This window comes from Colius striatus, unplaced genomic scaffold (assembly GCF_028858725.1).
Source record: "Colius striatus isolate bColStr4 unplaced genomic scaffold, bColStr4.1.hap1 scaffold_56, whole genome shotgun sequence".
Taxonomy (NCBI): domain Eukaryota; kingdom Metazoa; phylum Chordata; class Aves; order Coliiformes; family Coliidae; genus Colius; species Colius striatus.
In genome coordinates, this window is record NW_026908532.1 from 864,558 (window position 1) to 892,431 (window position 27,874).

Sequence of the window (27,874 nt, forward strand, 5' to 3'; positions counted from 1 at the left end):
TCCTGGGCATGACGTCAGGATGGGGTGCACCAACCCAGCCCCAACCAGGACAGCCCCAAACCAGGGCTCCCTACAGAGGGCAATTGGGAGCCAAAAGCTTCTGTCAAGTTTGCCTTGTTGCCAGTGTTTTTCTTGTCCAATGTTGGGCTTTAGTTTGTAGCACATGGACAGAGTTGTAGGATACAGCCAAGGGAAACTACAGCTGGGCTTGGCAAGACTTTCTCCTCTTGCTTTTCTCTGCAGAGAGGGATGGAGGCAGCTGAGACTTTGCAGTCCTAATGACAGAAGGATGTGTCACTGGAGCAGGGGGAGGGATGGGGTAGATGTCCTGGTTTTGCTCAGCTGGGGACAAAGAGCCAGGAGGCTGCTGGCTCACTGCTGGAACCAGACACAAGGGAAAACACCCAAAAGCTCCCAGAGGTTGCAATCAGAACAGTTTAATAACACAAAAGAAGTGAAGATGACAACAGGTATAGCCATAAACAAGAGGGCATACAAAGGGAACAAACAACAAGAGACAAGGGAAGGAGAAACAGTTCTCCTAGAACTCTGCTGGAAGTGAAGCCCGTCCCAGCCCAGAGCAGGTCAGTAGATGTTGTCCAGACACAGGTGCTGGAACCTGCTGCCAATCAGGCTCAGCGCTCTGTCAACTTGCTCTGGGAGGCCTGGAAGACAAAATCCACAGTCAAGGGCAGCAGCACAGGGAGGCTGAGGACACCTCCAGCCCTGCCATGGGAAGCAACCCAGCTGCCAGAAGCCTCCTGCGCTGCATCAACACGTTCATTGGGAACAGACTGGCCACAGAAGCCAATATGGAACCAATGTGAGCAGCTCACACCCCCAGGCTCCAGCTCCAACAGCTTTGGCCTCCAGCGTGAACCCATCTCGCTGGCAGACACTTTTCAGCCACAATTCCTCCAACATCCTTCCCAGGCCAGACTGCCTGTGCTGATACACATCCCACAGCTGCTCCTGCAAGCCCTAAGGGACCCTGCCAAAGGGGTTGGTGCAGCTCCAGCAGCCAGAGCTGTTCAAATGCAGCCCCAGAGCAGAGGCTTCACGTGCCCAGACACAGGCCACTTGCCACATCCCTCTGCTGGAACAGCACCAAGCAGAACACTTTGCTACCAGCACTGGCCCCACAAAGCCACTGAATCCATTTCAGTCCCTTGCCTGTCTAATTAAGGCCCCGAGCTGCATCCTGGACCCCCAACAAAGAGACATTCCTCTTACCTTTGATGTGACAGACTGCGGAGTCCCAGCCACCTCGGAGCTCTGAGACAAACTTTGGCCCCAGACTCTCTCATCAAATCTTTAATAAATTGTCCTTGTTTGGCAGTCAGTTTTCTCACTATTGCCTTGACGAAAGGGACAAGAAAGCAAGAGTCAGGGAGAGAACTGTACCTCCAACACCACTGTTCCCAGGGGCTTCTTTTGCCCACATTCCTGGTTCCTGCAGCTCATTCTGAGGGTGGGTTTGGACGGGCAGTTGGAACGTGACCCTCCTACAGAGGGGAAGAAAGCAACTCATCCCCTGCCCTCAGGGACTCTGGACCCTCAAAGCCTTCTGAAGGCTTTCAAAGCATCACACTGAAAGATCAGGGTGGAAGGTGATGGAGAAGGACTCCAGCAACCACCGTCACCCTGGGCACAGCCCCAACAGGCCCCTTGTTTACAGCTGTGCTCTGGTTCTTCATTGCTGCTGGCTCCTCTTGGGAGCCAAACGCTGAAACCCTTGTTGGCTGCTTGTTGCTGTCCCTGGGTGGCACTGGGAAGGTACCAGAGTGGGAGAAGCAGGAGATGGCTGTGTAGGGCAGGGCAGGAGGCACGAGCAGAACAGTGGCTGCTTACCTTTGGCACATCTATTGCCCAGACAATGATGTTGGACTGCCGGGATTTTCTTCTTGGGCGAGACTTTCGGCCAGGCCCTGTCTTCCTCACAGGACAGGCAGGTTCCACCAAGCCCGTGTCAGTGCCATTTAAATCTGCAAGACAGGCACACAGGTCAGCATTCAGACAGCCCACACACTAGGCCAGGAGAACAGATCCTTTTTTAGAGAGGTGACCCTGAGCACTTGCTACACATTCCGTTGGGATGCTCCTGCATCAGGTTCCCCAGGATGTCAGAAAGGGCAAAGTCCCATCACACAGAGCCTGTTGAAACCTTCCTTTGCTCCCTGGGGAGAAACCAGCCCACCTCTGGGAATGCAACAGGAGGAGGCCCAAGTTCAGCAGCAGCCCTTCACACACACTGAGCCCTTACCCAGCAGCAGAGACAAGACACTGCAAGAAGTCCAAGTCCCCAGCTGAATGAGAGCTGAGCCAAAGTCGACACAACACTCCTGCCCCCTGTCAGGGGTGCACAGTGACTGGAGGGCTGAGATTGAAGAAGGACCCCTTACCCAACAGAGCCACATTGCCAACTTTACCTGCTCTGTGCCCTGTCCCTACCCCTCAGCTGTCTCAGTGCAGAACTTTCAGCCTTGGCATCACCAGGCTCCACAACACCCTCTTGGGCCTTCTGGTCCCACTAGCATGAGCAAGGCAAAACCATTCTCCTCCTGGGGTTACTCTCACTGGGGAAAATGTTCTGTGGGTTTAGTCCTTAGTTGTAGCAGACTCCTTCCCTGTGTCTTGCCTCAAGCAGTGGTTCAGCTGCTTTGTAGCAATGGCAAAACACAGTCTTATGGGCTTCATGGCAGCAGAGGTTCCCCTCAAGGACTGTCATATCCATGCCCAAGGTCACAGGGGTTCCCATGTGCTCAGACAGCTTTGTGTTCTGTCAGGCACACACCATCTAGGGTCTAGAAGGCAAAAGCAACACAGAGACCATGGGGCAACTCCAGGACTGTGCCTTCGTGTTGGGATTTCTCTCCATGCACCCACCCTTGCGAGCCAAAAGGCTTCAGGGGAATTGCTCTGCAGCACCCTGAGGTGATCCCAGTCCCTCAGAGCACCTGCCTGCTTCCTCCAGCAGCACCTCAGCAACCTGCCCCACAGCTTCCTCTCAGCAGCAGCCTAGAAAGCCAGAGCAGAGTCCAGTGCTGAGGGAAAGCTGCCCCAAGTGGAGCAGCAGCCGTTTGTGTCAGTGCCCCAGCCCAGCCAGGTGCTGAGCAGCCCGGCACAGCCCTTACCTGCCGCGCTCTGGGCACTGCTCGGCTCCGGCGGGGTCCCACACTCAGGTCTGGGTTGGCACCTCAGCCTCAGCCCTGGCTGGGACACTGTGCTCTCAGGGAGCAGCAGGATGGAAAAGCCAGCAGGGACAACGGCTGCTGCTTTGGGGCAGGATTCCTCCTCTGCTCCTCCTTCCTGCTGCGCTTCCTCGGCGGCTGTGGCTGGTTCCTCCTGAGCACTGCCCTGCTCTTTGCCAGAGGAGTAGAGCCACCAGCAGCCCAGCAGTGCCAGCACTCCAGGCACGGCGTATGGGATCATGCTGCAGAAGCGCAGAGGCATTGTACAGAGCCTCAGCAGGATCTGGAAGGAGACACACAAAGCATGTTCAAATAGTCACAGGGAAAGAAACAGGAAAGTGTCACAAATGCCTTGAGGTATTTCCAGGAGCAGTTTTCCAGGTGCTCCTGAAACTCACAGCTCTGCTCTACCATTTTGAGCTTCCAAACCCTCCTGTTTGGGCCCAAACCCTCCTCTGTAGCTCCCAGTGCCTCCTTTTCTGGCCACAATCAGAACTAGCACAGAGCAACACTTCCCATGGACATGGCCAGCCTAGGCAGGGGCAAGAGCTCAGCCTAGGGATCGAACTGGAGGTGCAGATTTGGTTCATCCTTACCTTTGGAAGTGGATGGAAGTTGAGGAGAAGTGGGCAGCAAACAAGCAGTCGTTGAAGAAAGCAAAAAGGCAAGTAGCTACAGATGGAGCTGAGTCCTCCTGAGGGCAGCTCAGCCCAACTGGCTCTGGCTGTCCCGCTGGGAGGCTCTACAGCCCCCGGCCAGGTGAGGTCACAACGCCGGGTGGGGTCTGGAACAGCCCCTGTGTGACATCAGCACTGCCCAAAGGTCTCCCTCTCCCTTGGTGACAGCCACAGCGCTGCCCCTCCCCTGGGATGGCCTCTGGAATCACTACTGGCCATAATTTAGAACTTCTGCTGGAGGCACAGCATTGTTCACACTGTCAGGAAAAGTCTGACACTGAGCAGGGCTAAAAAGGATAAAACCTTTGCACACACACTCACACACTGGTTGTGGAACATTTCCCACAGACACACACTGGCTGGCAAAGCAGTGGGGTTGCACTGGATGATCTCTAAAGGTCCCTTCCAGCCCCCACCAGTCTGTGATTCTATGATTCTATGAACATGTCCAGGTGGGTTTTGAAGACCTCCAGAGGAGGAGATCTCCTCTCTCTGCTCAGTTTGAAGGATTCATTAATAAATCAAACCTTTTCTCCCCATGCTGAGTCTGTTTTGCCCCAGACATTAATTGCTGAGGGATCTCCCTGTCCTTACCTTGCCTCACAAACCTCTTGTTTTATTTCTCTCTCCCCTGTCCAGCTGAGGAGGGGGAGGGATAGAGCGACTTGGTGGGCACCTGGCACCCAGACAGGGCTGAACCACCACACCAAAACCACAAGCTGCAGCCAAGCTGTAGTCCCAGGCAAGGGAACAGGAATTGCTTGAGCTATTGCTAGGAGCAGGTTTCCGGCTGCTCCTTCCATTCACAGCTCTGCTCTACCAGCTCTGTGCTCTAAACCCTCATGTTTGGGCCCAAAGCATTGCTTTTAGCTTCCAAAGCCTCATCTTGTGGTCAACAGAAGAATCACCAGACAGCAACACTACCCATAGCCTTGGCCAGGCTCTGGAGGTGGAAGAGCTCAGCATGGAAATGGACTGGGAGGTGCAGAGCAGCCTCTCCTGTACATCCTCTTCCCTGTCCTGAGAGGTTAGGTCAGCCTTACCTTTGGAAGAAAACGGGAGTTGTGAAGTGGGCAGCAAGAGAAATGGCTGCAAGCAATCAGGAAGGCGAGTAGCGAGGGAAGGAGTCGAGTTGTCCCGAGGGCAGCTCAGCCCAATTGGCTCTGGCTGTCCCGCTGGGAGGCTTTATAGTCCCTGGCCAGGTGAGGTCACAAACGCCAGGTGGGGTCTGGAACAGTCCCTGACATCAGCAGTGCACAACGTTCTCTGTCTCCCTTGGTGACGGCCACAGCGCTGCCCCTGCCCTGGGATGGCCTCTGGAATCATTCCTGGCAATACTTTAGAACTTCAACTTCTACTGAAGGCACAGCACTGCTCACACTGTCAGGGAAAGTCTGACACTGAGCAGGGCTGCAGGGAGGAGGCAGCTGGGGAGCAAGAAATCCTCTCTGATGTTTGTGATGCCAGGAAAGTGCCAATCAGGACTCAGCAGCCAATGTGACTGTCAAGCAGGGATTCCTTCTGGCAGCGCTGGAAACACAGGGGATGGCTCCACCAAGTGTGTGCCCTGCTTAGAGCGAAACTTTCCACATGTCCCAGACTAGATCTGCATGTTCATTGCACTTCTTCATGAGTTCCCCCCATGGCCCTGCCTCAGTCTGCCCAGGCCACAGCTCCCTCACGCCTCCTTCGCTGGGCCTCAGGGGCCATTGAGGATGAAGGTCTGAGTCTTCCTCACAGTGTATTCTTCACCTTTGGCTTCCTGGTGTTTGTCCAGACATCAGGACGGGCTTGAGCAGTTGCTGATTCACTTCTCTCACTCTGATTGGTCCAGGATAAGTTCTGCTCTTGCCAGATAACAACAGGAGTGAGATTTGCTGCAGTGACGGCTTCTTGCGGCTCTCCAAGATCAGCCATGTCCTGAAGCTTGTACTGCCACAAGGGAACAAGTTCCTAACGCCAATATTTCAGATACCAAACACTTACAAATGTGTTCCTGCAGATTTCTGGCTGAATGACGCTTCTGTGCTCTGAGGCTTCTGTAACATCTGCAATTCATTTGACACCTGGGCCAACAGCCTGTCATTGTCTTAAAAAATGCTGGGTTTTGGGTGAACTTTGCTCATTAGACTCTCATTATAACACCGAAACACAGCTCCATCCCAAAGCCCACACAGCTCCAAGGTACCATCAGCCCTCACTGAGCATGTGCTCTGCATTCTCCTCACCCCACACCTTTAAAAGCAAAGTGAGAGCATTACACAGCAATCCAGATGAAGGTCTGTGTGACTAGAGTCACTCCAGCCCCACCTCGAAGGCAAAGAGACTGTAAAAATGGCTTAAGAAAGGGGGCTGTTAGGGAAGACACCACCATGAATCAGTCAGGGAAGGTTCCAGCTCAGGCTGCCTCTGACTCTCTGCACCTCTCTGCACAGGGATGCCTCTGGCTCAGAGCTGGTTGTGTCAAGGGCTGGCTGGGGAAGCTCAGAAATCCTCTGCACAGTCGCTTCTCTGATCTCCTGCTGCACTATTCGCAGCCTCAACATCTGCACGAGCTTTGGCAGACGCTGTGTCCATCCCCAGCAGCCCACCAGCACCTGGGGAACCTGTTGCTGCCATCAACTGCACCGTGGATTCAGCTGGGTGTCAGAGTCCCAGCGAAGCTGGGGAAGGGTCATGAGAACAGGTCTGATGAGGAGAGACTCGGGGAGCTGGGGATGTTGAGCCTAGAGGAGGCTGAGAGGAGACAGGATCACTCTCTACAGCTGTCTGAAGGGGTTGTAGTGACCTGGGGGTCGAGCTCTTCTCTCCAGTACCCAATAACAGAACACGAGGAAACGGGTTTAAGCTACACCAGGGCAGGTTCAGATTGGACATCAGGAAGAAGTTTGTCACTCAGAGGGTTGTGAAGCACTGGGACGGGCTGCCCAGGGAGCTGGTGCAGTCCCCACCCCTGGAGATATTCACAAGTCGTGCAGATGAAGCGCTGAGGGATGTGGTTCAGCGATGGACCTGGCAGTGTGAGGTGAGGGCTTGGACTCCATCATCTGAGAGGCCTTTTCCAACCACAACAATTCCATGGTTCTATGACAGAGGTAGGAAAGCTGCGGCTGGGTTCTTCCTTGTGTGCCTCAGTGCCCACCCCATCTCTCTGGCCTGCACCCTGCATTTGTTCATCTGGGCTGAGCAGACGAACTGCACACGACTGAGGGCAGCTCCCACACCTAAAGGGCTGGGAAGGTACAACTTGCCTGGCTCAGTCCTCAATCCTCAAGACCTCCTGGTTTGCATCCAAAACCTCATTTTTAGCTTCCAAAGTGGTACTTTTGGGAACAAATCCTCATTTTCACCATCTAAAGCAAGAGGTTTTGCTTCCAAACCCTCCTCTGGGGGCGCAAACCCTCCCTTTTAGCTTCCAATGCCTTATTTTGAGGCCTAAGCCCCTATGTAAAACTTTCAAACCTCACTTGGTGACCCAAGCCCTAATTTTTGCTCCCAAAGCCCGATTTTCACCTTCCAAACCTTGGGTTTAGATTTCAAATCATCCTCTTCTAGGTCCAAGCCATCACCTTTCTTTTCAAAGTCTCATTTTTGTGCTCAAACCCTCATTTCTTTGCTTCCAAACACTCAATTTTAACCTCAAAAGGCTCGTTTTGTGGCCCAGATGCTCATTTTGAGCTTCCAAAGCCTCCTTTTTGCCTTTTTCAACCTTATTGCTTGGAGCACAGTCCTCCAGTTTTTGATTCCAAAGTCTCACTTTGTGGCCCAAGTTCTTCTTTTTAGCTTTAACCTGTTCCTTTTCAGCTTTCAATCCCTCATTCTCAGGTCTCAACCTCAGTTATCAGCATCCAAAGCCTCGTTTTAGCTTTCTAACACACCTTGTTGGGTAAACCCCCTCCTTTTGAGCTGCCAAGGCCTCCCCTTGGAGGGCACAAGCAGGAGCTGGGCAGATGCTGCCCTTGTGTGTCTCTGTGCCCGTGCGGCCGCTGCGTGCCGCGTCCCCTCACACCCCAGGCTGCACATGGGCAGTGCCTGGGGGTACCCAGGGAGGGCCTTGGGTGGCCGCCCCTGTGTCAGCGTGTGCCCGGCACCCCGTGTCCCGTCCCTGCCCACCACACAGCACACACCGGCCCCAGCCTCTCGCCCCCCGCCCTGCAGGGAGCCCTCAGCGCTGAGAAGGGCCCCTGAGCTCAGCCTTCTCCTCTGCAGGGCCGCAGCCTCTGCTGCCCACAGCCATGTGCCGGCCCCTCAGCACTCGGCCCCTCGGGGCCTGTGTCCAGCAGCTCCCGTCTCTCTGGCCCTGCCTCTGCCTCTGCCTGTGGCTCAGGGGCTTTGCAGCACAGGGCGGGAGGGGCCAGAGCCCGCCCTGAGGCGCCGCCGCCTCTGATTGGCCACCGCTCGCACGTCAATCAGGGCTGTGCCCGCCTGCTGCCCTGCCATTGGCTGCCCCGGGGCTGGGCGCTGAGGGAGCCTCTGGCTCAGGCCACAGCAGCTCTGGCTGGGATCTCTGTGCTGTGTCAGTGCCCCACAGAGAGCACAGACACACTGAGGCACAGACAGTGCTGCTGGGCGGGGAAATGAGCCCTCAGTGCCCTTGGCTGGCCCAGCAATGAACAGGGATGGCTGCCAGCCCAGGGCTACAGCTCCCACATGGCCCAGGAGCCAACAGCCAGTGCCCCAGGCCTACAGCTCCCACACGCCCCGGGGCCTCCTTCCTGCTGCCTGACCCTGCAGGGACACCAGCCCCTGGCCAGGCCCCACTGACCCTGCAGCCCCATGGCCGCCTCCCCAGGGCTGCACAGGCCCAGCCCCAGGAGGAGCCAAAGGAGGAGGAGGAGGAAAATATGGGGGAGGAGCAGGGCAGAGGGACAGAGCAGGAAAGGGATGGAGCTTAAGGAGACAGGGAGTGCAGGAGGAAAAAGAGCAACAAGCAGCAGCAGAGAGGGACAGAGAGAGGATTGGAAGGGCAAAAAGGAGGATGGGGGGATACACAGACACAGGCAGGGAGAGGGAGTGGGACGGGGGCAGAGAGACAGAAAAGGCAGCAGGACAGTGGAGCGACAGAGAAATGGGACAGGGATTAGGACAGAGAGACAAGGGAAAGGAGAGAGAAAGGGAGAGAGAGGGACAGAAGGCAGGGACAGAGAAGAGAAGGAAGGGAAAGGATCCGGAGAGAGCGAGGAACAGAGGGATGTGGATCAGCAGAAAAAGGCATAGGAGGGCGGAACAGCGATGGGCTGAGAGAGTCAGAGGAAGAGCTAAAAGGGGATGGGGAGCAGGATGGAGGCCTGGAGAGAAGAGAGAAGCTCCAGCCAGCTGAGCAAGAGAGACGGGCAGGAAAGTGGGGACAGGTTGTAGGGGAGAGGGAGAATAAGGCCAGGAAGCACAACATGGTGATAGAAAAAGGCAAAGGACAGGGAGCAGGAGAGGAGAAAAAATAGCAACAGGATGTAGGACAGACAGGGAGGGGTTAGAAAATACAGACAAGGAGTCCTACAGAGAAAGAGAAAGAAAAAACAGTGGTGGGGTAAGGACAGAGAGGGAGGAATTAACAGGTGAGGGCAGGGAGCCAGAACCGATGCGGAGGGAGCAAAGCCAGCAATTATGGACAACTGCCCTCATTCCTTGAGCAGTGCCCAGGAGCTGCATTAGCAGGAGCCTCCAGAAATGTGCTGCCTGCAAAAGGCCTGTCCTGGGCCCAGCCCTGCACCCTGAGAGTGCTGCCGACCAGCACCTTGTCCAGTGGCCAGCCCTGGGGAAGGGAAATCACCCAGCCAGGCTTTGCTTTTGTGTGATGGTTTTGCTTTCAAAAAGCAACTGTCTATGCTCTAAATACCACCTGCAAGGAAGAAGGAAGCAGGCTTCCCAGGGGGGACACCTTTAAAGGCTGAACCTGTTCAATAGCTGCACACAGCCCTGCTCACTCCTGCTGCCCTCACTCCGCAGCAGCTACAGGCTGATTCCTGGGTGCTCCCCAGCAGTGGCAGCACCAGGCTGCTCAAAAACCCACCCTGCCTGCCAAAAACGGAGAGCAGCTGAGTTCTGGGCAAGCTCTCCTGTTTCCAGGCCTGATGGTTCCTGACTCTCCCATCAAGAGATGTCTCAGGACCATACCAGGGCTGATGGAGCTGCTTTTGCGATCCCATGAGAGGGCTGGGCAGAGGAGCAGGTTCGCAGGTGCCACGGCCAGGTACATGGGCAGGGTGTCAGGGCCACCCCTGCCTGGTGTCCCCAGCCAAGCCCCAGCTGGTGCCAGCCCCGAGGCTCAGGAGCGTTTCTGCGGCTGCTGCACCCTGCAACTTTTAAGATGCTTGTCTTGGGCTTGGCTCTTGGGGTTGTTTTTCTGAGCCCCAAGTTGCAGATGCTGTTTCCTCTATGCTGAGAGGTTCCTTATTCTCTGTGTTTGCTGTTACTGCTTTTAGAGCAAAGACAAACACCCAGTGTAGCATAAACACCTGATTTGTTCCCATCTCAGAAGAGTCTGATTCTCAGTGTTTGACTATTTCTTGCATTCTGAAACCTCCAACTGGGGGTTTTGTGTCCTAGTGATAGAGGAAAGAGCAAAAACATGCCAACAACAACTTCATTTGTAAGCAACTGCTCTTCTTTTCCTAAAGACAATGTCCATTCCAGGCTGGAGAAAAAGAGCAATACCCTGCAGGGCATTGCCTGTGGTGTGGAGTGGGATGAAGGGATAGTTAATCCTTCCCCAAGGTGAAGCTCTGGAAGCAGTTGATCACATCAGCAAATGCAATGAGTTCTCTTTCCAAGTCTGTTTTTCTCCTAAGCTGACTCTATGCTCCAGGTTGAATTCTGTATCCCCGAGCTTTATGGAGGGGAGAGAATCAGGTGTCTTAGTTACAGTGACAGCTATTCAGCTCCTGGATGTATTTGTACATGCCAGTTCTGTCTCAGCCACATGAGCATTGTTGACTTGGTCATGTTTTCCAGCCCCCTTAAAGAGGTGTGTCTCCCCCACAATTAGTAGATGTCCTTGGCTTGTGGTTCTGCTGTGTCTTTCTAATGTTTGTTCTCAATCCATAGACTGAGGAGTCAGAGTGTGTCTCAGACCAACAGCATTCTGGTAGCCATCTGCAAGCAAAACCCCTGAATTGACGTGTCTCTGCTTGTGAACTTTGGGCACATGACTCCAGCAGCTGTGGCAGTGCTTTCCAGCAGTCCCTGGTCAGGAGCCCCTCTCCTGGTATGGAAATGCTGCCTGAAAGGGAGAGGACTTTTGTTTCTTCTTCTAGAGGTCCAACTGAGCCAGTGAATGGTACATCAAAAGCTGTAAGTAAAGACACCATCTCCCACTGTTTTTGTACACACTGCAGTTAGTTCTGAACACTGCAGCCTTGTATTAATCTTCCAAACATTGACTTAATCTATCTTCCAGTAAAACCTTGTACATGTTGTAAACACAGTGTGTGTGATTCAGTGCAGTACAAACTGTGTGCTGCCATCACTTGCACGGCTCTGATGTGACCCTTGGTGTCTGTGCCTAGTGATGCTCTGTATTTCCTAGGAACATGCCAGGACATGGGCTGTAGCACCTGGACAGGTGACCTGTGATGGTTTGGAGGTCATGTAGGTTTCAGGTCTACAAGCTGAGCTTGGTGCTGTGTTCTACCTCTGTGTGTAACAGGTATGTTTGCACAGGTTGTGATGTGCTTTCATTTAGAATCAGAGAACCAGAGAATTGTTGTGCTTAGAAAAGACCTTCAAGATGATTGAGTCACACCCCTCACCTCACACTGCCAGGCTCATCACTAAACTACCCCCTGTCCCTCAGCACCTCCTCTGTGTGTCTTTTTAACATCTCCAGGGATGGGACTCCCTGGGCAGCCCGTTCCAATGCTTAATAATCCTCTCAGGGAAAAAAGTTCTTCCTAATGGCCAATCTAAACTTACCCTGGAAGAATTTTGAACCTATTTCCTCATGGCCTGACATTTATTCCTAGAGAGAAGAGACCAACTCCTACCTCACTACAGCTCCGCTTCAGGCAGTTGTACAGAGTGCTCATGTCTCCTCTCAGCCTCCTCTTCTCTAGGCTGAACATCCCCAGCTCCATCAGTCTGTCCCCATCAGACTTGTTCTCCAGACCCTTCACCAGCTTTGTTGCCCATCTCTGGACACACTTCAGCACCTCGATGTCCTTCTTGTAGTGAGGGGCCCAGAACTGGGCACAGTATTGGAGGTGCAGCCTTCCTGCCCTGGTGCTGCTGACCACGATGGCTGGTTCAAGCCAGGAAGCCATTTGCCTCTTGGCCACCTGGGCACACTGCTGGCTCTTCCTGAGAGGGCTGTCAAATAACCCCCCCAGGGCCTTTCCCTTTGGGCAGCTTTTCAGTCCCTGGGCCCATTGCTCCAGCCTGTCCTGGTCCCTCTAAAGAGCAGAGGCATGCAGATGGTACCTTTCTGATTGCAGCTGCTCCTGGCTTTTGTTACCATGGGGTAGATTTTAATGTATCTGACCCAAAGCAGAGTTACATTTATAGGCCTGCTGAGACATAGGGTTCAAACCAGAGCAATGGGAACGTTTCAGATGACGCCCTTGGGCTTGTTCTTGTTGGTTCTCAAGACAGCAGCCTGATGGGTTGCAGCGTGTCACTCGTGGCCAGCAGCACGCAGACACCGATCAGTCAGCGAGTGGAATCTCACTCACTGATTCTTCCCCTCAAGTAACTCACACTTCCAAATGTCCAGTCAACCCCTGCTCTTGCTCAGAAAGTCAAGTCCCGTCTCTGATTCCCGTTTGCAGTACCAGGGATATACAGATTGCCTAAAGTTGTCTTCCTGTGTTGATGGCTGATTGCTTAAGAGCACAGAAGTGCAGCACAGCCTTCACCCTTGTGATCCTCAGGCAGCAGAGACAAAATACGTGCGGAGTTGCTCTTGCACTGTTCTGCTCTCGACCTGTCAGTCTCAGAGCAATGGCTGACAAAGGAGAAATGGGGCTTTGGGGGGTTTTAGCTGCAGTGAATGCAGCGAGAGAGAGCAGTTGATGTGCACAGATGCATTTCCACACTCACTGGGCTCTCAGAACACAAGGCTTTGATGTTCAGGCTGGAGACTCTGTTTTCCCTGCTTTGTGCTGGGGGCAAGTGCTTTGTTTTAAGTTCTGATCCCTTTTATTTCTTCTTCTAGAAATGAAACTGAGCCAGTGAGCAGAACACCAGAAGTGGTAAGGAAAATCACAATCTCCTGCCTTTTCTGTACATGGCACTGAATTCTAACCACTCCAGCCTTGTATTAATGGTCCAAAGATTGACTTGTATTTTCCATTTAAACACAGTTTCTACTGTAAGCACAGTGTGTTTGACTCAGCAGAGCCCAAACTGCCTGTTGCCATCACTTGCACAGCTGTAGGGTGAGCCTCTGATGTGTGTGTGTGTGCCCAGTGGTGCGCTGTGTTTCCTTTGAAGTTGCCAGAAGGTTTCCTGTGGGACCTGATGTTGCACAGCTGGGCTGTGCTGGCTTTGGGGCTGTGGGACCTGGTGTTGCACAGCTGGGCTGTGCTGGCTTTGGGGCTGTGGGACCTGGTGTTGCACAGCTGGGCTGTGCTGGCTTTGGGGCTGTGGGACCTGGTGTTGCACAGCTGGGCTGTGCTGGCTTTGGGGCTGTGGGACCTGGTGTTGCACAGCTGGGCTGTGCTGGCTTTGGGGCTGTGGGACCTGGTGTTGCACAGCTGGGCTGTGCTGGCTTTGAGGCCGTGTCAGTTCCGGGTTTGCACAACTGAACCTGCTGCTGTGTTCTACATCTCTCTGTGGCCAGCAGGAGGGATGTTTGTACAGGTTGTTGAGTGCTTGCTGTTTCTTGCAGTTCACATTGTTTGATGTGTAGCTTTTGCCATTTTCATACTGTATCAGGTAGCTTTTTGTTTTGTTTTAAACAGTTTGGGGTTTTTCTGCCCAATGGCTTTTGAAAAAAGCCCCAAACCACTGCAGAACCACTGCTGGGACACTTGGTCCTGTTCCTCATCTTCTGGGGGCTTCGGGCCAACACCAAACCCAAGCTATGACCCACATTTTGAGGAGAGATTGCCCCTGGATGGTTGGATCAGGTCACTTGAAAAGCTGTTAGGATGACTGAGTCTAGGAACTCATGAGCTGTCTCTGTATTCTGTGAAGAACACATGCTGGGATCCTCATGGAATGGTAAAGAGTCAAGTTAAGATGGAATGCTTTAGATGTGTGGCTCTCATGAGCCTGCATTCTGCACTGACCCCCTGGCAGAGCAGAGGTGGGATTCATTCTGTGGATTTCTAGCTGTCAAGAAAGGATTTGACTAGTCTGAGAGGATGAGTTTTCCTTTCCCCATCTTTAACTTTTTCCTTTTTCTTTCCCCACTGTCTCTCCAGGGCAGCTTTTGCTAGAAAAAAAAGGATGAAAAACCTCCCTTCTTGCAACAGGAGCCATCATCATCACCGTCCTCGTCCTCGTCCTTGTCCTCCTCCTTCTCAGCTGTTCCTATTCCTGAGGAGCTCTTATGTCCCCTCTGTAAAGAGTCAATCAGGGACGCAGCTGTTATTCCCTGCTGCCGAAGCAGTTACTGCGAGTACTGTAAGTGTTACAGCCATGTTTGTTAACTCCAAACATCACATCTCACCTTGTGAAAGCTGGAAGAGGAGATGACAAAAGAGCTTTGTTACCTGTTGTATTGAAAACTGAAGTACACTTGGAGCAGGAAAGGGCTCTTCTCATTCAAAAGAGAAGAGAGAGGGAGCGAGCTCTCTGTTCGCTTTTATGTATCTACTTAGAAGATGTCTACAGGCAGAAGGAGTCTGAGGAGAGTGCAGAGTTGTACAGGTGAATTCCAGGGTAGATACTGAAGGCATTTAGTCTGCTCACAGCCCTTTTGTTCCCACGAGACTGTACAGCCAGCTCTGGTCTCTTGCTGTGCTCTGCCACAGACAGACAGTCAGGCATTTCATCCACATTCTTCCCCACAGGAGAGCGGGTTAAAACCTGCCGAGCTCAAACCCGCTGGTGGCTGTGTAGATGAACCTTGAGCTTGGTGACTTCTCACTCTACTAGAGAGTGGAAAGAAGGCAAGTCAAAAGCTGAGGACACAGCCCACTGACATCTGCAAATGGTCCAGGAGGGACAGAGCAAAGCTGTGGAGTCATTGGCTGCAGACAAGGGAGCGTTTGAGGCGATTGGACATTTGTAGCTTCACGCTCTCAGCTCAAGGCCAAACTCACCCCTTAATCAGAGACAGGCTTTTGGAACTGATTGGAACCCTAAACCTTTCCTCAGCTTGGCTCAAAGCTATTTTGGTGGTTCTAACTCTTCACAGGCATTAGAAGAGCACTGCTGGAGTCTGAGGAACATCAGTGCCCAACACGTCATCAGACAAATGTTCCTGCCGGCTCTTTAGAGGCCAACAAGTTCCTGAGCAAAGTAGCACCGTGGCTTGGGTGGAAGGGGCTTGTGAGGAAAGTCTGTTTGCAAACAGCTGGAAGGGAAGGAAATGTTCCTTTCCATCTCCCCAAGCAAGGCTCAGTGGGGTTGGGCTGAACTGGCCATGATCTGTTGCCAGAGAAGCTGACAGCTCCTTGCAGGCAATCTGGCCCATTCAGGTCACACCTCTGTTTCCCAGCACTGCCAGTTGGCTGTTAACACTCAAGGTCTTTAAATGCAGCTGCTCTGAGTGACCAGTCATTTATATCAGTGTTTAGTGGGATGTGCCCATTTATCTGTCTCTGGGTTGATTTTAGGATTGACAGCTATTACAGGGACACACATCCCTTCACTCTGTGGAGGCTTTTGTTCCTGACTCTCGAGTGCACCCTCAGTGAGTAGGACGATCCTTTCAGGATCTGGCCCAGGCTGCCAGGGAGAGTGTGGAGGCTCCTTCCCTGGAGCTCTTCAAGACCAGCCTGGACCATCAGGCTAGACAATTTCAACAGGCTAATCAGAGCAAGTTTGAAGTCCCATCCCACAGATGTTTCAGACCCACATGTGTATAGAAACATCTGGGACTCAGAAGAGAAACACCCAGTTATAGATCAGAATAGAAGGGAGGTGATGACAAGCTTTTTGCTTTGTCAGGATCTGGATTTAGGTCATTGGTCGTGTCAGAAGCCGCTTTTCTAGAATTTTTCTTTGACAGATATGACATCTTGTCTGTGCTATCTCTTGATAATTATGACATCAGCAATACCTCTACTTGGCCAGTAATCCAACTTGCAGATTTTCTCATTTCATGGTTGCCAACAATGGCAGCAGAGCCACACAAAAGCTGTGAGCAGGGGCTGGCTGCCCAGAGACTGAGCTGAGGGGCTGCAACGTGTGTGTGAGGAGGAAGGCTGCGGGCCCTGGGGCTGCTCAGGCTGGAGAAGAGAAGGCTGAGCTCAGGGGCACCTCAGCAATGCTGCTCAGTCCCTCCAGGGTGGGTGTCAGGAGGCTGGGGCCAGGGTTTGGTGTGTGGGGGGCAGTGGCAGGACAAGGGGCAGCGGGCACAGGCTGGCACACAGGCAGTGCCCCTGGCCCAGGAGGAGCAAGGCCTTTGGTGCTGAGCGGAGGGAGCCCTGGCCCAGGCTGCCCAGGAAGGGTGTGCAGGCTCCTTCTCAGGAGGTTTCCAACCCCAGCTGGACACGTTCCTGTGCCCCCTGAGCCAGGGGCAGCTGCTTTGGCAGGGGCTGGACTGGATGATCTCAACAGGTCCCTTCCAGCCCCTGCCATTCTGTGTGATTCTGTGTCTAGCACTCTCTCCTCCCCTTCAACACCTCAGCACGTGCTTTAGACACGACAGGCCAGAAATGGGCAGCACTGGTTGAATTGTGGTGACTGAGCTTTATTGCTTAAAGCAAAGCACTTTGCATCCATAAAAGAACACTGAACAAACCCAGCTGAGTTCACACAAAGGAGAACTGAGAGCTGCCAACCACAGAAAATGGTTTTCATGTGGTGAACAACAACAGAAAGTCAAACGCACACCAAAGGGAAACAAATCCGAGCGTCAAGCCCGGTGCCTGAACCACTGCAATGACACAAAAGAAACGGCTGGTGGGTTATGGATTTGCCACAGAGCACAGGGAGGATGGCACTGAAAGCTCCCTGGGATGGGCTCTGCTCAGGGCTCCCGCTGCACAGTCAGCCACGGGCCCAGAGACAAGATCGTCTCCTCCAGGCCCTGCGCAGCCGCTCCCGCAGGCTGGGTCTGGAGGAAGCTGCTTCCTCTGCAGCTCTCTGCAGGGAGAGATGGGTCTGAGCTGCCAGGTTGGACAATGACGAGCTGATGTCACCTGGCAGGTTTTGAAGGGCTGCAACAGAGAGCAACAGAGCTGAGATCAGAGCCTGGGTTCACCCCAGGAACCCCTCCTGCCAGGGCCAACCCCCAGCTCTTCCCAAAGCCCGGAGGGAGCCGGGGCTGGAAGGTGCTGCCCACCAATTCCCCCCGTGCCCCTGACACCTCTCTCTGCTCTCCCTGGCTGGGGCAGGGGCTGCAGCCCCTGCCCAGGGCCTTTCCTCCCCTCTGCCAGCCCCCACTGACACCCCCTGCCCTCACTCACCCTCATGGATGACCTGCAGCTGCTCCTCCTGACCCTTCAGGCGCTGCCCGGCGAGCCCTGGGAACACACAGAGAGTCAGAGCTGCCCCATGCTGGCCCCTCCGGCCCGGCCACACGCCCCCCTCCCCTTGGCAGGGCTGAGCCCAGGCTCTCCCCCCAGCACTGGGCACTGGGGGCTGCACAGCCATGGGGCTGGGGCCGAGCTGCGATGGGGCAGGGAAGGACAGGGGCTGCGTCTCACCCAGGAACCCAACGGCCGCCTCTCGTGTGGACTTGTGCCGGCTCCAGAGGCACCACACTCCCTGATGCACGTAGTCACTGGCTCTGCTGCTGCTGCACTTGGAGAGCTGCAGGGGGAGAGGAGACAAAGGGATGGGTTGGTGCCAACTGTGCCCCTGGCTGAGCGGTGTCTGTGCCCAGCGTGGGCTGCAGCAGTGGGCAGGGGCACAGCGTGCCCGGGCTGGGGCTGGGGCTTGGGGCCATCCTTACCAGGCACTTGCCCACCGCCTCTGTCTTCCCGCTCTCCAGCAGCCAGCTGAGCCTCCTCTTCTTGAGGAAGGTGGCAGCTTGCAGCAGGGTGACCCGAGAGGCCTGCAGGGACACAGAGAAGGGAGCTGGTACCGCTGCCCAGAGCGCAGGATCCGTGTCCCCTCGCCTGGGCAAAGCTCAGGGCTGTTCCTGGCCACGGGGACGTCCTGTGGGCGCAGACACAGGTCAGAGAGCTTCACCTCTGCCACCGCCTTTCTCTCATCATGCAGGAGGCAGAGCAGTTGGATCAGGCTCTGCTGCACCTCTGCCTTCAGCTGCTTTCTTCCATCTTTGTTGACAAAGTCCATCACGTGTCGGAAGAGCTCAAGGGAGAGCAGCTGCACATGGCTGGTGTCCTGGTGGGAAGGAAGAGGATAAGACCTCAGTCCTGGCTGCTGCAGGCCCACGTGGGCATGGGCCTGAAAACTCACACAGCACAAAGTTTCCTGGCAGCAGCCAGTGCCCGTGGTCACAGAATCTCAAGGGCTGGAAGGACCTGCAAAGCTCATCCAGGGCAACCCCCTGCCAGAGCAGCACCACCTAGAGCAGGGCACACAGAACTCATCATGCTGGGTTTGGGATGTCTCCAGAGAAGGAGCCTCCACAGCCCATCTGGGCAGCCCCTGCCAGTGCTCCCTCACCTCAACAGGGAACAAGTTCTGCCTTGTGTTACTTTGGAACCTCTTCTGTTCCAGTTTGTCCCCATTGCCCCTTATCCTGTCATTGGCCATCCCTGAGCACAGCCTGGCCTCAGCCTCCTCACACCCACCCTTGATGGATTTGTAACATCAATGAGGTCACCCCTCAGTCCAAGTTGCAGAGCCCCAGCTCCCTCAGCCTTTCCTCACAAGGCAGATGCTCCACTCCAGCATCTCTGTGGCCCTGCACTGAACCCTGTCCAGCAGCTCCCTGTCCTGCAAGTGAGGGGCCCAGAACTGGACACACTATTCCAGATGTGGTCTCATGAGGACAGGTGGTGGGGGACACAAAGCCTTACGTGTTCAAAAAGTGGCCGGAGCCTCTCAGCCAGCTCCAGAGCGATGGTGCTGCAAAGTGGGCTGTTGGTAGCCTGGAGCATCTTTCTGAGTAGGAGCAGAGTCGTCTCAACCACCTCCTCATCTGCATCCTCCAGTAGCTCCACGAGCTTTCTCTGCAGCATCCACATTCTCTTGGCCTGTGTGGAAAAACGATGCTTGAGGTGAAGCCGTGAAAAGCTGCACAGCCCAAACTGCTGCAGCACTTGGACCCCACGCTGCTGCCTCGGGACCCAGAAGGCAAAGACCCGCCCCAAGGGACTTGAGGAAGCCACTGGGGAGGCAGGAGGGCTGACAGCAGCTGCCTGAGCTCCCAAAGCCCAGCCAAGCCCCAGCTGTGTGTCCCCCAGCTCCCCTCACCCAGCCCCAGGCCCCAGCATGGCTGCAGCCGCCTGCTCACCATCGCTGGCCTGTCGCAGAGGCTGAGGAGGCCTCCGAGCACCAGGCACCGCATTGCGCTGCTCTCGCTCCCCAGGTACCTCAGGGCCAGCTGCAGGAAGCGTTCATCCAATGCCTCCACTTCAGGGCAGGGCAGGAGCTGAAACACAGCCAGCAGTGATGAGGGTGCCCAGCTCTGACCGGTCTCCCCCCGCACCTCAGCCCAGCTGTCAGTCTCACCTCGACCAGGAACACCATGGCAGGGAGCTCCCAGTACGGCTCCTCGCTGGCCAGCACCTCCAGCAGGCACAGAGCCATTTCATAAGTCACTGTACTCGAGATCTTGCGCATCTCTCTGGCGAGAAGGGGCAGGAAAACACCAGTAACCATGAGCAGGGTGGGCAAATCGCTCCCAGGACTGACTCCCCAGGGCTGGTCTTTTTTAATCCGGGGATTACGGGGGGTGCTCCATCTGCAGGGGGGAAAAGGGAGGGGAGCAGGGAGAGGGGGGCTCTCACCTGGCCAGTGACCACATGGCATGGTGCCGGAACTCAGCATGGAGAAGAAATTCCCAGCCACACTTCTGCTGAAATTTCAACACCACGTCCTCATGGCCCAGGCGGCACAGCAGCTCTTGCACAGTGTGCAGCACAAACCTGTGTGCAGAGCAAAGCCCAGGTCACGCTGGGAGCCCTGGACACGGCTCCAGGGCCGCGGCAGGGATGGCAGGACTGGCGTGGGGCACCTGCTGGGGCTGGGGGGATTGTGGTCTTCCTGCTGGCATCCCTGCCAGAAGGCATCGACCTCCTCGGGCAGCTCCTCCGTGCAGAAGAAAATCTGGAAGACCAGAACCAGGAAGAAGGCAGGAAAATACAGCGACAAACTTGGTGGGCACTCGGGCATCTGCAGGATCTCGTGCAGCACTGTGGTTGCCTGCAGGAAAGGAAACACCCCGAGACAGAGCTCAGTGCTGAGATGTCCCCGTGGCAGGGCCTGAGCCTGGGGGTGAGCTGAGGAGCAGGACAGAAACTCACAGCCAGGGCACAGATGTGGATGCTGTCCCCGTTGGACGTGGATGTTGTGTGCAGGGGCCAGTCCTCCAGCACGCAGAGCAGCTCCCACAGCACCTTATCTGTTGTTTGGCTGGTGGAGATCATCTGCTTCCAGATGGCTGCAGCAGCTCTGCAGGCACAGAGATCAGAGTCAGAAGGGGCTGGGCCACAGCACCATGGCCTGGGCAGCCGTGGGGGCTGGGGCTGGCTGCTAGCCCTGCCTCTGCCCACTGCCCCCAGCGAGGGGCAGGGAGGGAGCAGGGCAGGGGGCCAATGCAGGGGCCAGAGGATCCTGAAAAGCCCTGTCTGCCTGGCAGCTCCACGGGCTGGGCTCTACAGCTGCTGAGCCCGGGGCTGTCAGGGCCCAGTTACCTGTCACACGATGAGACACAGCGCAGGAGGGTCACCACCATATCATGGGGGTCATCCAAGGCCATCTTCAGAAGACACTTGTACACTTGCTCAGCAGACACGTGGCTGGGCCTCTCCTCTCCTGTCAGATCCCTGCCTGGAAGGGGCAAAGAGCGAGCTGAGGCAGAGCTGAGGGGAACACAGCCGAGCCCTGCGCTCCCCGGGCAGGGCCAGCCCCGGCACAGGGCTGCTGGGGACGCTGACCCGCGTGTCTCTGGCTGCAGTCTGGGGGTGCCCAGGGGATGGAGCCCGGCCCTGGGGAACAGCCCCAGCCCCTCTCTCCCTGGGGATGCCCAGCGGGGCTGGGACAGGGCGCAGGCGGCTCGAGCGCCTGGATCTCCTGCAGCTCATCGGGCTGCCCTGCTGCAGCAGCCCCAGAGGCTTTCTCCTGCTCTTGCTCCTCTCCCTGCCAGGCCAGCCTGGGCACGCTGGGGGGTCTCTCCTCCATCCTGATGAGGCCTGGCCTTGAGGGCTGGGGAGACATGGGTCCGGAACAACGAGGGGTCTGCACAGGGCTCCTGGCAGCCGCGCTCTGTCCCGTCCTGTCCCGGCGCCTCCTCCGGGCACTGTGGGGTGGCCACAGCAGCGCCAGCGCTACATCATGCCCGGGAGCCAAGGGCTCTGTGACATCATTGTGACGTGTTGCCATGGCCCCTGGGGCCCCGTTTCCCCCTCACACCAGGCCCAGCCCCGAAGCAGCTCCCTGGGCCGGCGCCTCGGAGCCCTCCACGGCCCAGCAACAGCTCCCAGGCAGCAGAGGAACGGCGGGTCACGGCTGGGGGAGGCTTTGGGGGCAGCTCCAGGGACAGGTTTCTCAGGCAGCCCCGCGCTTTGGGCATCTCCAAGTGCCGTCTCACAATCCAGGCCTATGCCACAAGCAGTCTTTTCAGTTGTGTCAGAAAAATCCCCTGGTGTTTCCCAAACTAATGTCCAGGGAAATGTGAAAAGGAACTTCAAAAAGATGACAACGAGAACTCAGGAACTTCCTCCCGTTCCCTTGGAGATGAAGAGGGGCTTTCACAGCCCTGCAGCAGCCTCAAGTGAAAACAGGCCTCTGCCACTGAGAAACCAGCCATATGGCAGTTCTGATGGTGCCTTTCATCGGTCACTCCAGTCACACAGCTCTACAGTTCCTTTGCTTCACAGAGCTGAATCCTAGAACAATCCTTGTTGTTTCTTACTCCCCATCCCTCTGCTAAGCAGGAACAGTTGGCTCTCCTGCTCCTCTGCCCATTGCGCCCAAATACCCAAATTGCTTGGATGGTTTGGAAGACTTAAACCTGAACTTTACACTTCCTGTGCTTTAAAAATCCCATCTGTGGTCAGAGCACACTGTTGTGCAGAGAAGAAATGCTCTTCTGCTGAGGGCCCCCAGGCACAGAGGCAGCACTGGACAGTTGTCCCTGTGAGAAGCTTTTGCTACTGGCAATGATCAAGTGCAGGGAATTCGACCTGCACTGGCCCTGAAGGGATTCCCTTCAGACAGGCACACAGCATTTTCAGTTCCACCTCCCACAGAACACTCTTCTGTTCAGCACACAGAACCTGCATTTTAGGTTTCCTTCATATACAGCACAATCAAGTTTGATTCTGCTTGCTTTGCACTGTGCCCTTTCTTCTGCAAGCTGAGTGGCAGCTGACCTGTGCAGTGAGCACTGAGCACTGGAAAACCACCTCTTACAGCCTAGATTTCCTTCTGATGAAGTTTATCTCTCTGGGGCAAGGGAGATAGGCCTTGGCACACTTCAGAGACTCCAAGACTTTGGACACTGTTGTGTCTAAAGGAACTTTAATTATTCATGTGCACATTTAGGGTGCAAAATGGTGGTGCTGGTGTTTTTGTTTCCTGGGCATCCCAAGGGCCAGGTGGAGATGTGGAGCCAGCTGCACTCAAAATGTCCCTTGAAACAGCCTCCTTGCTGTCACAGTTCAGCAGGCCACTTGTGCAGCCTCAGTGACTCGTCCACACAGGCGAGACAGGTCAGGCTTTCCAGCAGGAAAACAGTCTACAGGGGCAAGAACGTGCCCAAAGAGGAAAAACAACCCATGAGGAGCAAAGCTGATGCAGAGCAATGGTCGCCTTTGTCTCAGCCCAAAAAGGGGTCTAGGCTGGAAAGTCACTTTCACCTCAGCACTGGCCTCCCTGCAAGACCTTCAGAAACTTGTTCACACCGTAAGGTACCAAACATCAGAGCTCAGCAGCAGCTGCCCACCTGTTTGCTTTCCTTCAGCCTCTGCAGACAAGACCTTGGTCAAGAGCACAGAGGGACAGCAGAGCAGCTTCTGGCACTCTGGCACTGACCTGTGCCTGGGGGGTGACCCTTGAGACCTGGGAGAAGAGATTGAGCTGAGGGCACTTGACAGAGGAAGATGTAACCATAAGCTCTTCCTGCTCGTCGAGGTGTCACTGAGCTCTTGTTCCCTTTCCTCAGAACACCACGAAGACCATTTAGACCAAGAGCCAGGGAAACTGTCCCATCTGTCAGTCAAGTCCTAGGTCCCAGGCTTGCAAATTCGAGCTGTGTGAGCAGCAAGAGCACTCTGCAATGTCCTGGGGCATCCCTGAGCTCAGGAGCTTCTCACCACACTCCATCCCACCTGAGGCCAATCAACAGCTGTGGCACTTCATGTGATGGGAGCGAGTGGAAATGGACCTGCCCTTCCTGTGCTGTTCCAACAACGCAGCAGCTGCTCTGTCTGGGCACAGCAGCTTTCCCCTGTCAGTAACTTCTTCCCTTTGCAGTACTATGATGTCAGCAGCTGAAAGCCACTTTGACATAAACATATGGGGAGGAAAAACCCAAAGCTAGCTGGGGAGGAAAAAAGCTGGAGAGAGAGAGCTTTGAGTGAACTGATTTTTCTGTGTTTGGGTGTTTTTCAGACTCCTTGCTCTAGAAGTTCATGTAGCCGCTGCAAGCCAAGGACAGATCCTGCCACTCGCAGTCCTCACCTCAGTGCCTTTGTCATTCCCTGTCCCTGCATGGAATGGCAGATAATAAAGAACTGAATCCCTGAGTCAGCTGAGTTCAGTTTAGTTAAAATGCCAATGAATTCAAGCCTGGCAAATGAAAGATCATGCGTTGTACTTCAGATCTTGCTGCTTGGTTCTTTTTACACCAGGCCTTTGTAAAAGGGACCATTTGGTACAGAAGGGTGAGCTGAGACCCAGAACGTGAACGGTTTTGCTGAGGCATCTGACTTACAACCACCATGAGTCTGAGGCCTGTCGGCCTGAACTCGAGGTTGGGGAACAAAGAGGACAACCAAGGCTTCAGGCCCAGGCAAAATGGCTCCGGCCGGCTGCCCCTTGCTCACCATCACAGGTTCGTGGCACAGGGCGCTGAGGGCTCTGAGCACCAGCCACCGCATCACGCTGCTCTCGCTCCCCAGGGACCTCGGTTCCAGCTGCAGGGCACGTTCATCACAGGGCTCATGTCAGGGCAGGCCAGGAACTGAAACACACCCAGCACTCACCCTCTGCCCCACTGACTGCTCTCCCCCCATCTCCTCCCAGCAACCAGGCTCACCTGGACCAGGAACGCCATGGCGGGGAGCTCCCAGCAAGGCTGCTCCCTGCTCAGCAGATTCACCAGGCAGTGAAGCAGTTTGTAACGGGAGCCCCTCGGGCACCACACGTCTCTCTGGCAGGGGCTGGGGGGAAAAAAGGCAGCGATGACCCCAAGCAGGGTGGGCCAGGCCCTGGACTGACCAGCTGGGGGCTGGACTTCTCAGGACAACGGTACTGCCCAAGACCAGCGAAAAGCACCCTTCCTGCCCCAAAGCCTCCTGACGACACTCTTGCTGCCCACGGGAGGAGTCGTCCCCCCGGCTCTGTCTCTGGCCCTCGCTGCATCCTGCCTGGCCCTGGGACAGACGCCCCGTCCTGAGCCCTCAGCCCAGGCCCCACGGGAGGGGACGCTGGTGCTTTGGGGGGTGTCTGCTCCCGGGCACCCGCCTCTGCCAGGCTTCTCCAACCTGCTGGGCCAGCCCTTGGGGACGAGCCTCTGTCACCCAGCACCAAGGGCATTGGTGGGGGCGTCCTGTTTGCAGGGGACAAATGTTGGAGGGAGCAGAGAGAAGGGGGCTGTCAGCTGGCCAGCAGCCCCATGGCGCTGTGCCGGGTCTCAGGGTTGAGCAGCGCTTCCCTCCTGCCCCTGCACACAGCCTGTGCCTGAGGCCCAGCAGCCCCATGCTGAGGGTCCCACCCGCCTGCTGCGGCCACAGGAGCCCTCAGGCCCCGACAGCGGCTGCCCAGAGGGGAGCCAGAGCCCCGCACAGCCAATGGCAGCGCAGCAGGCGGGCACAGCCCTGATGGACGTGTGAGCGGCGGCCAATCAGAGGCGGCGGCGCCTCAGGGAGGGCGGGACCAGGCAGGGCAGTGATAGCCCCGCAGCCAATCAGAGGCGGCGGAGCCTCAGGGAGGGCGGGACCAGGCAGGGCAGTGACAGCCCCACAGCCAATCAGAGGCGGCGGCGCCTCAGGGCGGGCTCTGGCCCCTCCCGCCCTGTGCTGCAAAGCCCCTGAGCCACAGGCAGAGGCAGAGGCAGGGCCAGAGAGACGGGAGCTGCTGGACACAGGCCCCGAGGGGCCGAGTGCTGAGGGGCCGGCACATGGCTGTGGGCAGCAGAGGCTGCGGCCCTGCAGAGGAGAAGGCTGAGCTCAGGGGCCCTTCTTAGCGCTGAGGGCTCCCTGCAGGGCGGGGGGCGAGAGGCTGGGGCCGGTGTGTGCTGTGTGGTGGGCAGGGACGGGACACGGGGTGCCGGGCACACGCTGACACAGGGGCGGCCACCCAAGGCCCTCCCTGGGTACCCCCAGGCACTGCCCATGCGCAGCCTGGGATGTGAGGGGACGCGGCACGCAGCGGCCGCACGGGCACAGAGACACACAAGGGCAGCATCTGCCCGGCTCCTGCTTGTGCCCTCCCAGGGGAGGCCTTGGCAGCTCAAAAGGAGGGGGTTTACCCAACAAGGTGTGTTAGAAAGCTAAAACGAGGCTTTGGATGCTGATAACTAAGGTTGAGACCTGAGAATGAGGGGTTGAAAGCTGAAAAGGAACAGGTTAAAGCTAAAAAGAAGAACTTGGGCCACAAAGTGAGACTTTGGAATAAAAAACTGAAGGACTGTGCTCCAAGCAATAAGGTTGAAAAAGGCAAAAAGGAGGCTTTGGAAGCTCAAAATGAGCATCTGGGCCACAAAACGAGCCTTTTGAGGTTAAAATTGAGTGTTTGGAAGCAAAGAAATGAGGGTTTGAGCACAAAAATGAGACTTGGAAAAGAAAGGTGATGGTTGGGACCTAGAAGAGAATGATTTGAAATCTAAACCCAAGGTTTGGAAGGTGACAATCAGGCTTTGGGAATAAGGGTTTGGGTCAGCAAGTGAGGTTTGAAAGATTTACATGGGGGCTTAGGCCTCAAAATAAGGCATTGGAAGCTAAAAAGGAGGGTTTGGGCCCCCAGAGGAGGGTTTGGAAGCAAAACCTCTTGCTTTGGATGGTGAAAATGAGGATTTTTTCCCAAAAGTACAACTTTGGAAGCTAAAAACGAGGTTTCGGATGCCCACCCGGAGGTCTTGGGCCCCAGACCGAGGGCTGAGGCAGCCAAGTTCTACCTTCCCAGCTTTTTAGGTGTGGGAGCTGCCCTCAGTCGTGTGCAGTTCATCTGCTCAGCCCAGATGAACAAATGCAGGATGCAGGCCAGAGAGATGGGGTGGGCACTGAGGCACACAAGGAAGAACCCAGCCGCAGCTTTCCTACCTCTGTCATAGAACCATGGAATTGTTGTGGTTGGAAAAGGCCTCTCAGATGATGGAGTCCAAGCCCTCACCTCACACTGCCAGGCCCATCGCTGAACCACATCCCTCAGCGCTTCATCTATGTGACTTGTGAATATCTCCAGGGGTGGGGACTGCACCAGCTCCCTGGGCAGCCCGTCCCAGTGCTTCACAACCCTCTGAGTGACAAACTTCTTCCTGATGTCCAACCTGAACCTGCCCTGGCGCAGCTTAAACCCGTTTCCTCGTGTTCTGTTATTGGGTACTGGAGAGAAGAGCTCGACCCCCACCTCACCACAACCCCCTTCAGGCAGCTGTAGAGAGTGATCCTGTCTCCTCTCAGCCTCCTCTCCTCTGGGCTCATCAGACCTGTTCTCATGACCCTTCAACAGCTTCGCTGTGACTCTGACACCCAGCTGAATCCACGGTGCAGTTGATGGCAGCAACAGGTTCCCCAGGTGCTGGTGGGCTGCTGGGGATGGACACAGCGTCTGCCAAAGCTCGTGCAGATGTTGAGACTGGGAATAGTGAAGCAGGAGATCAGAGAAGCGACTGTGCAGAGGATTTCTGAGCTTCCCCAGCCAGCCCTTGGCACAACCAGCTCTGAGCCAGAGGCGTCCCTGTGGGGGCAGAGAGGTGCAGCCGTCGGCTGCTCCCAGGAGTCAGAGGCAACCTGAGATGGAACCTTCCCTGACGGATTCACGATGGTGTCTTCCACAACTGTCCCCTTTCTTAAGCCATTTTTATACTCTCCTTCCCTTCCAGGTGGGGCTGGAGTGACTCTGGTCACAGAGACCTTTATCAGGACTGCTGGGAAATGCTCTCACTTTGCTTTTAAAGGTGTGGGGTAAGGACAATGCAGAGCACACGCTCAGTGAGGGCTGGTGGCACCTTGGGGCTGTGTGGGCTTTGGGATGGAGCTGCGTTTTGGTGTTATAATCAGAGTCTAATGAGCAAAGTTCACCCAAAACCCAGCGTTTTTTCAGACAATGACAGAAGGTTGGCCCAGGTGTCAAATGAATTGCAGATGTTACAGAAGCCTCAGAGCACAGAAGCGTCATTCAGCCAGAAATCTGCAAGAACACATTTGTAAGTGTTTGGTATCTGAAATGTTGGCGTTAGGAACTTGTTCCCTTGTGGCAGCACAAGCTTCAGGACATTGCTGATCTTGGAGAGTCACAAGAAGCCGTCACTGCAGCACATCTCACTCCTGTTGTTATCTGGCAAGAGCAGAACTTATCCTGGACCAATCAGAGTGAGGGAAATGAATCAGAAACTGCTCAAGTCTCTCCTGTGGTTTGGCCAAACAAAGGTGAAAA